At 42.8% G+C, this 9,788-nt stretch overlaps 1 pseudogene; it reads left to right on the top strand.

Moving 5' to 3' along the window:
- The first annotated feature begins 8,812 nt into the window (after positions 1–8,812).
- On the top strand, positions 8,813–8,930 carry LOC126293884 (5S ribosomal RNA; annotated as a pseudogene).
- Positions 8,931–9,788: the final 858 nt, after the last annotated feature.

Genomic DNA, 9,788 nt, shown 5'->3' with positions numbered 1-9,788 from the left:
TCTATTGGCGCTACTGACAGGTTACATCTGAGTCAAGTGCAAAGGGATTGGCGAACACATGGTATGCTGTAGCGTATGTTTCCAGTGAGCCAGAACTGTTTATGGCAATCTGGTGCTCGTATCAAACCACTGCTGCTGCGTCTAAGATAACACCACGGCACGCATAAAAACCTGCAAAGCGAAGCATCTGTGCGCAAAAGAAGATGTACAGTAGACAATGTGGTTTGTCAATGTCTGTAACGTTTCTTATCAGAAGTGGATCGTGAGTCACACTTGGACTGTTTGCTAACTTACACTACTGAGCTGAGTACAGAAGATTTATAATCAAATAGGGATGTCCGAGTTTTCGTGAGAACCGATACTTCCTGTAACATCTACTCAGGGTTAGAGTGTATGCAATGAGTTCACTAAGTATCGATGAGGCGCATGCGCGGAAGACAAGTTGGGCAGCCCTTAGTGGCGCCCTCCCTCCGGGAATATTCCACAATGTCTCAAAACAAATTTCTCATTTTGGTTTCAACCGAAATTGGCCGAGGAACAATGACACATTACTTACTGAACGCCCACCATATAAGCTGTTGTTGGGGTCTTCAGTTCGAAGACTGGTTTGATGCAGCTCTCCATGTTACTCCATCCTGTGCAAGCCTCTTCATCTCTAAGTAACTACTGCACCCTACGTCCATCTGAATCTGCATAGTATATTCATCCCTTGGCCTCCCTCTACGATTTTTATCCCCGCCGCTTCCCTCCAGTACTGAATTGGTGACCCTTTGATGCCACAGCCTGTGTCCTACAGACTGATACCTTTTTTCTAATCAGGTTGTGCCACAAACTTCTTTTCACTCCTACCTCTTAATTAGTTACATCATCTACTCATCTAATCTTCAGCATTCTTCTGTAGCGCCACTTTCAAAAGCTTCTATTCTCTTCTTGTCTCATCCATATTTCGCTTCCAGACATGGCTGCACTTCAGACAATTACTTTCAGAAAAGATTTCCTAAACTTAAATATATACACTCGATGGTAACAAATTTCTCGTCTTCATAAATGCTTTTTCTTGCCATTGATAATCTACATCTTATTTCCTATCTACTTCGACAATTATCAATTATTTTACTGCCCAAATATCAAAACCCATCTACTACTTTAAGAGTCTCATTTCCTAATCTAGTTCCCTCAGCCTCACCTGATTTAATTAGATTATATTCCATTATCCTCGTTTTGCTTTTGTTCATGTTCATCTTATATCCTTCTTTCAACTGCTTATATCCTTCTTCAACTGCTTTTCCAAGTCCTTTCAGTGTCATCAGCAAACTTCAAAGTTTTTATTTGTTCTCAATGAATTTTAATTCCTACTCCAATCTGTTCTTTTGTTTCCTTTACTGCTTATTCAATATACAGATTGAATAACATCCCTTCCGTGTCCCTCGACTCTTATAACTGCCATCTGTTTTCTGTACAAATTGCAAATAGCCTTTCGTTCCCTGTATTTTACCCCTGCCACCTTTAGAATTTGAAAGGCAGTATTGCAATCAACATTGTCAAAAGCTTTCTCTAAGCCTACAAATGCTATAAACGTAGCTTTGCCTTTCCATCGGCTATCTTGTATGAGAAGTCGCAGTGTCAGGATTGCCTCGCGTGTTCCTACATTTATCCGGAATTCAAACTAATCTTCCCCAAGATCGGCTTCTACCAGTTTTTCCATTCGCCTGCATAGAATTCGTGTTAGTATTTTCCAACCGCGGCTTACTAGACTGATAAGTTGGTAGCTTTCACACCGTCAGCACCTGTTTTCATTCGAATGAGAATTATAATTCTCTTCTTGAAGTCTGATGATATTTCGCCTGTCTCATACATCTCGCTCGCCAGATGGAAGAGTTTTGTCATGGCTGGCTCTCCCAAGGCTATCAGCAGTTCTAACGGAATGTTGCCTACTCCCGGGGTCTTGCTTCGACGTAGGTCTTCACGCACTGTTGTATCTCCCATCTCATCTTCATCAGCATCCTCTTCCGTTTCCATAAGATTGCCCTCACTTACATCTTCATTGTGCAGATGCTGTATACACTCCTTCCACCTTTCTGCTTTCCCTTCCTTGCGTGGGACTGGTCTCCCATCTGAACTCTGGCTACTCAAACGGGTGGTTATCTTTACTCCAAAGGTGTCTTTGATTTTCCTGTAGGCGTTATCAATCTTCCCCCAAGTGATATATGCTTCTAAATCCTTACATTTATCCTCTAGCCATTCTTGCTAAGCCATTTTCCTGTCAGTCACATGTTTAAAAAGTTTGTAGTCCCTTCGCCTGCATCATTTGCTGCTTTCTTATGTTTTCTTCTTTCATTAATAAAATGCAATATCTCTTGTGTTATCCAAGGATATCTTCTAGGCCTTGTCTTGTTACGTATTTTATCCTCTGATACCTTCACTGTTTCATCTCTTAAAGCTACCCGTTCGTCTTCTACTGTATTCCTTTCGGCTGTTGTAGTCAACATTTGCCGAATTCTTCCTATGAAACCCTCAACAACCTCTCGTTCTTTCAACTTATCCAAGTCATCTCCTTAATTTCCTACATTTTCTCAATTTCTCCAGTTTCATTCTACAGTTGGTAACCAACAAATTGTGATGAGAGTACACATCTGCCCCTAGAAATGTTTTACAATTTAAAACTTGGTTCCTAATAATCAATCTGAAACCTTCCGGTGTCTCCAGGTCTCTTCCACGTATACATCTTTCTTTTATAATCCTTAAATTCAGTGTTAGCGACGATTAAATTTTTCTCTGTGCACAATTCTACCAGGCGACTCCCTCTTTAATTCCTTTCCCCCAGTATATATTCACCCACCATGTTTCCTTCGCTTCCTTTGCCTACTATCGAATACCAGTTCATCATCAGCATGAAATTTTCGTCTCTCTTAACTATCTGAATAAGTTCTTTTGTCTCGCCTCCCAAACTGCGTAAGGCGGACTAGTGTGGGGGGGGTGGGGGGGAGGGTTCAAAAAGAGACTATCCACCCAAGGTAAGCGCACCTGAGGACAGTTTTAAGACACATACTCACATGTGGAATGACAAGGATGTTGCTAAAATGGCATGCAAAAGACATGTCTATTGAGAAGGCTCTCGGGGCTTTATAAAAGTACATTATTGATGAAACGGGATTTACAGCAACGTTTCAATAGTCTGTTAGTTTTTCGTAAGCATTCTGAACACTTAATGTACAACGCATACTGCAATTTTGCTATAACTCATGCCAGCAGGAACGAATGACAAATCTGAAGTACTGCCACGGATTAATGAATTCTTGTCTACAATCGAAAAAATGACTAAACAAATCTGAAGTACTGCCACAGATTAATGAATTCTTCCCAAGAGTCGAAAAAATGGCTGATGTTAGCCTAAATTTGAACAAAGAAGCAAATCTACCTTCAATATCATGACAACAAGTTTGAGTGTAATAAGCATAGTTGCCTGGGAAAGCTTCATCGCCGTAGTCTAAATCAAAATATTCTCGATGCACCTGACGTTCCTTCTCACTGACCGTGAGTGTGAATCCTGCATCTGAAATTACAACGGCGAAGAATCTTAGGTTGAGGTTCCGCCAAGTGTGAACCGACCGTAACACTCTTTATCGTTTTATCTTGTAGTAACGGTAGCAACACCGCAGTCAATCGGTCTAAAGACTTTAGCATCGCAACGAAACTCTTTGGGCCGGAACTCTGGCGCTTATGACGTTTTTCGGAATGTAAACAGCTCGTTCGCACACATGGTGTGGTTGGTGCACTGCTTCCTAATGAATAAAATTCCTGTCTATTCTATCAGTTATTAACAAAACGCGTCACTTTTCAGAATGTATCTTCAGAAGCATTATAAGCCGTGCCGGGCACAGCTTATGCGTTGGTTTAAACCTTGATTGTTTCCCTGTGTTTGGTCTCCCGCGGTTATTGCGGTTATGCAATGGTTTTTCCTCTTTCTACGTGTGGCAGCAGCGGTGGGTGTCGATATTCGCACCTTTTACTATCTTTGGTGTGGTGCTTATAGGTTCCAGCTAGCCGGTGAGCGGCACTCGGTCGGTTGGTGTGGATCAGCCTGGAAATCTGTGCTCGGCGCAGTGGGCTGGGCCCGTTGGCGGTCTCTACCCAGTGTCACTGTGTGACGGATCTGTTCTGATTGCTACGAGATTCATGGCTCACCGACCCAGGACATCAAAGTTGAGTGGTGATTTAATTACCGAAGCCGGTCTGTTCACATTGTGCCGTTGGTTTTCGTGGTTGGCTGCTGGGGGTATTCTTGCGAGCAACAGTGAGTGTTCGAGTTGGCGAAAGTTTGGCCACCGTCCGGTAGAGTTTAACTGTACTTTGGTTATTTGAAGTCCAAGTGCACCAGCGGAATATTCTGCCTTGTGGCCTTTAGCGTTCCGGTTACCTGCCCTGGCCGCTGACGTAAAATTGAGGCAGTGTCCTTTCTTCAGCAGCGTGTTGTGAGTGCCCAACACCCCAACACTTGTGTGAAGTTTTGAGAGCTTATGCATACTTGGTTGTGAGCGGCTACGCCTTTTACGTTTTGTCTTTGGAATTCTTTGTGCACTGGTCGGGTGGAAAGCAAGTCGTGTTGTCAGTGGGTCCGTCGGCTGTCTCTTGGTTGGGCTGCCGGTGGATCGGATGTAGTTGGGCCGACTACCTGTCTCCCCTAAGTGAACGTTAATATTTCAAGTGCAGACCGATCCCCAGAAACTTCTGAGCGCCGCTGGTTGTACTGCCTTTTCTTATTGGTGTTTGACTGTGTATTTTAATGGCTCATAGCCGATGGTTTGAATCTGTATGCTTTTAGTTGGGTTTTAAATAATGGGCATTCACCCGTTTTTAAAAATTGAAAGTTCCTTACTTGTCAAGTCGTGCATTGTTTGGGGCTTCAGCGTCATTTAAAATATTTTTGGATAAAGCTTTGGGCCTTCTGCCTTCTGAAAATTTATTGTAGTTGTGTTCTTCAATCATGGGCCTTCAGCCGTCTTAAAATTAAAATTCCTTACTCGCTAAGTCTTAGATTGTTTGGGCCTTCAAATGTGTGTGAAATCGACTTAATTGCTAAGGCCATCAGTCCCTAAGCTTACACACTGCTTAACCTAAATTATCCTAAGGACAAACACACACACCCATGCCCGAGGCAGGACTCGAACCTCCGACGGAACCAGCCGCCCAGTCCACGGCTGCAGCGCCCGAGACCGTTCGGCTAATCCCGCGCTGTGTTTGGGCCTTCAGCCTCCTTTTTAAAATTATTTAAGGATAAAGCTTTGGGCCTTCTGCGTTTGAAAATTTATTGTAGTTGTGTTTCAATCCTGAGACTACAGCCGTCTTAAAATTAAAACTCGTTACTCGCTAAGTCTTAGATTGTTTGGGCCTTCAGTCTCATTTGAAATATTATTTAAGGATAAAACCTTGCGCTTTCTCCCTTTTGACAATTTATTGCAGCTGTGTTTTAACTCATGGGCCTTCAGCCGTTTTAAAAATGAAAGAGGTGGTGCCCTTAACCCATAAGATTGAGTGACATATTCAGTCCGTGCGACGGCTACGGTCGCAGGTTCGAATCCTGCCTAGGGCATGGATGTGTGTGATGTCCTTAGGTTAGTTAGGTTTAAGTAGTTCTAAGTTCTAGGGGACTAATGACCACAGCAGTTGAGTCCCATAGTGCTCAGAGCCATTTGAACCATTTTTTTGACATATTCAGTCGATAGTGAAGCTGGGAAATTTGCGCTGTAATGTTTGGGCTCATTTTTGGCCCCTTTCCACAATTCCAACTATCTGTTCTGTTCCAACTACCAGGCGTTTTACATTAATTGAATCACACAGAGGCTACGTTAATCAATATCTGCCCCTAAAATAGTGGCTTCTCTGCTCTTCAGCAGTGAAACTCAATAATCTACACTGCATTTTGCACATAAATCCTACTGCCGTAGCTCGTTGCGCTATTGTTTAAACGAAATCTTCTTATCCCTGACAGTATATAAATGGAAGAGGCTAACTGATGAACAGCAATAAAGCTAACACGCCTGTAAAAAGGAAAAACGTCTTATGACTAAACCAGTCAGCACATTTCAACAGAAGACGTCAGCATCTGATAGGGTGAGGAACATCATAGGTAATCCGATATCAGTATGAAACCACGCAGTCCTACTTCTTTTACATTTGACTAATCACAGCTTAATTGTTTTTGACCAATTCGTTAAATGAAAAAAATTAGGAAACCAACGAACATCGAAATAGCTCGTTCCTTAAATAATTGATTTATCCTAAAGTATTTGTTGTGACTTTAAGAGAACACAGGATGATTGGGACAGAATTTCTATTTGGTGTCATGAACGGTAGCTTGCTCTAAATGCAGAAAAATGTAAATTAATACGTACGCGTTGGACAAACGAGTCTGTAACATTCGAATGCAGTGTTAATGGTGCGCTGCTTTATACACTCACGTCGACGAAATATCTAGATATAACGTTGCAAAGCGATATCAAATGGAACAGACACGTAATATCTACATCTACATCCACACTCCACAAGTCACCTAACGGTGTGTGGCTTGCCTCTGTGTGGGCTCTAATATCTCTGATTTTATACTCATGGTCTCTTCGCGAGATATGCCTAGGAGGGAGCAATATACTGCTTGACTCCTCGGTGAAGGTATGTTCTCGAAACTTCAACAAAAGCCCGTACAGAGCTACTGAGCGACTCCCTTGCAGAGTCTTCTATTGGAGTTTATCTATCATCTCCGTAACGCTTTCGCGATTACTAAATGATCCTGTAACGAAGCGCGCTGCTCTCCGTTGGATCTTCTCTATCTCTTCTATCAACCCTATCTGGTACGGATCCCACAACGGTGAGCAGTACTCAAGCAGTGGGCGAACAAGTCTACTGTAACCTACTTCCTCTACTTTCGGATTGATTTTCCTTAGGATTCTTCCAATGAATCTGAGTCTGCCATCTGCTTTACGACGATTAATTTTATATGGTCATTCCATTTTAAATCACTCCTAATGCCTACTCCCAGATAATTTATGGAACTAACTGCTTCCAGTTGCTGACCTGCTTTATTGTAGTTAATGATAAAGGATCTTTCTCTCTATGTATTCGCAGCACATCACACTTGCCTACATTGAGATTCAATTGCATTTCCCTGCACAATGCGTCAATTCGTTGCAGATCCTCCTGCATTTCAGTACAAGTTTCCATTGTTACAACCTCATGATATACTACAGAATCATCCGCAAAAAGCCTCAGTGAACTTCCGATGTTATTCACAAGGTCATTTATGTATATTGTAAATAGCAACGGTCCTGCGGCACACCTAGAATCACTCCTACTTCGGAAGACTTCTCTCCATTGAGAATGACATGCTTCGTTCGGTTATCTAGCAACTCTTCAATCCAATCACACAATTGGCCTGATAGTCTATATGCTCTTACGTTGTTCATTAAACGACTGTGGGGAAGTGAATCCAACGCCTTGCGGAAGACAAGATACCCGGCATCTACCTGGGAACCCGTGTCTATGGCCCTCTGAGTCTCGTGCAGGAATAGTGCGAGCTAGGTTTCACAAAATTGTCTTTTTCGAAACCCATGCTGATTCCTACAGAGTAGATTTCTATCAGGGAAGGCGAATGTCCGGTTTCGGTTTATTGGGAGAATTTTAGGAAAGTGTAGCTCACCTATAAAGGGTACTGCATATAGAATACCATTGCAACCCATTCTTGAGCACTGCTCGAATGTTTGGGATCCGCCCCAGGTCAGATTAAAGGAAGACATCGAGGCGATTCAGACTTGTGCTGCTATATTTTTTACAGGTAGGTTCGTTAAACAAGCGAGTATTTCCGAGATGCTTTGTGAGCTCTAATCTGAATCTCTGGCGAGAAGACGACGTTTCCACCAAACACAACTGGGAAAATTTGGAGAACCGGCATTTGTGATTGAGAGTTAACGAGCATTTCGCTCTCACTTAAGTATGTGCCCGAAAGAGTCAGCCTTCAGGGATTGTGAAACGAACCCCATCGCCCAGGACCGGCAGCCACAAAGAACGCAGATTCATCACGAGACGGGGAAACTCACAGGCGCATATTGTCTACTGAGGCCTAACCGCTGTCGTGTGCCAGTGAAACAGACGAGAACCTACATCATAGGGAAAACCAGTAGAAGCCGTTTGTGGTCAGGGAGGTGTAGGAGTGTTAAATATGGCGGGCCTAAGATCGGCCGCAAAAGGAAACATTTTTGAAAACTATTTAATTCTGTAGTAATTCAGGGAATACAGCCAGAGTTATTTTAATCTACCATCCTCCATAAAATTTCATGGTGGTCCCAATAAAACTTCAATATTCATCATATCTATAATAGTTAAGGAGTTACTGTGAAAGTGAAATTCACAAGTTTTGTAACAAAGACCTGAATTCTAAAACCTGGCCGTTTAGGTCGATCTTAACGATGGACATTTGAAATACAGGCGCTTCAATAAAATGACAAGGTTGTAAATATCAATTATGTAACTTTATTTGTTTGAAAGGTATACTAAATTTAAATTATCAGTATTTTCAGTTAAGCATCAGATCATCATTTCCTCCACACAAAACACATTGAACGATGACAGCATGACACCTTATTGAATCGTTAGGTAATAGAATATTTGTTGTACAATTTAGTGCAAAATAGTTACTTTTATACTTTATTTATTTATGAGGAAGCACATTAGTGCAAGGCTACTCGCTGTGACATTCAAAGTTAAGAAGGAAATTGTATTGGTTTATGTAAAATAATGTAACGTTTATCATGTAAAGGGTATTGCCAACGGCCTTGCCGCAGTGGTAACATCTGTTCCCGTCAGATCACCGAAGTCAAGCGCTGTTGGGCTGGGATAGCACTTGGATGGGTGACCATCCGGTCTGCCGAGCGCTGTTGGCAAGTGAGGTGCACTCAGCCCTTGTGAGGCAAACTGAAGAGCTACTTGCGGCTCCGACCTCGTAAACTGACATACGACCGGGACAGAGGTGTGCTGATCACATGCCCCTCCATATCCGCATCCAGTGACACCTGTGGGCTGAGGATGATACAGCGGAGGGTCTGGGGGTCGGTAACGTTGGGCCTTCATGGCCTGTTCGGAAGGATATTATTGTTACTTTATTTACAACGTGAACGTGGTCAAGCTTTGACTATTTAAAAATGTTAAAACGTAAAAATGTAGTATAAGCTGTAGCCAATCAGATGGACGGCTTCAGGAAAGCGAACTACCCTGGTCAGTTGAGCGACGTTCGGCGCGAGGCAAACGCGGCCGGGAACGGGCGGAGAGAAAGTGCGGGTGGAGACACCAAAGGGTACAGTTTGGATGCCGACGCGAAAGCAGACAGTCGCTCTTTAGGCAGCTACGAAGTGAAACGACTTAGAAAATTTCGCGTTGTGTGGTATCGCGGGACTTAGTCTCTGAGCGGTGAGAGGCCACGCGTGGTGTGAACTCTAACCCTTCGTGTAGACATCGGAGTATCGTGGAACCTCGCGACCGCTACGGTCCCATGTTCGAATCCTGCCTCGGGCATGGATGTGTGTGATTTCCTTAGGTTAGTTAGGTTTAAGTAGTTCTAAGTTCTAGGAGACTGATGACCAGAGATGTTAAGTCCCATAGTGCTCAGAGCCATTTGAACCTTTTTTTTTTTTTTTTTTTTTTTTTTTTTTTTTTTTTGTGTATCGTGGTTCGCTATGATGTTGTGGATGATCGAACTGTGTCAAATGGATACGCGCTCGAGAGTAATAGTAATGTTAAATACG

The sequence above is a fragment of the Schistocerca gregaria genome, chromosome 10, assembly GCF_023897955.1.
Source record: "Schistocerca gregaria isolate iqSchGreg1 chromosome 10, iqSchGreg1.2, whole genome shotgun sequence".
Taxonomy (NCBI): domain Eukaryota; kingdom Metazoa; phylum Arthropoda; class Insecta; order Orthoptera; family Acrididae; genus Schistocerca; species Schistocerca gregaria.
Note: the sequence above shows the minus strand (reverse complement) of the source record. Positions and strands in the feature narration are given on the sequence as shown.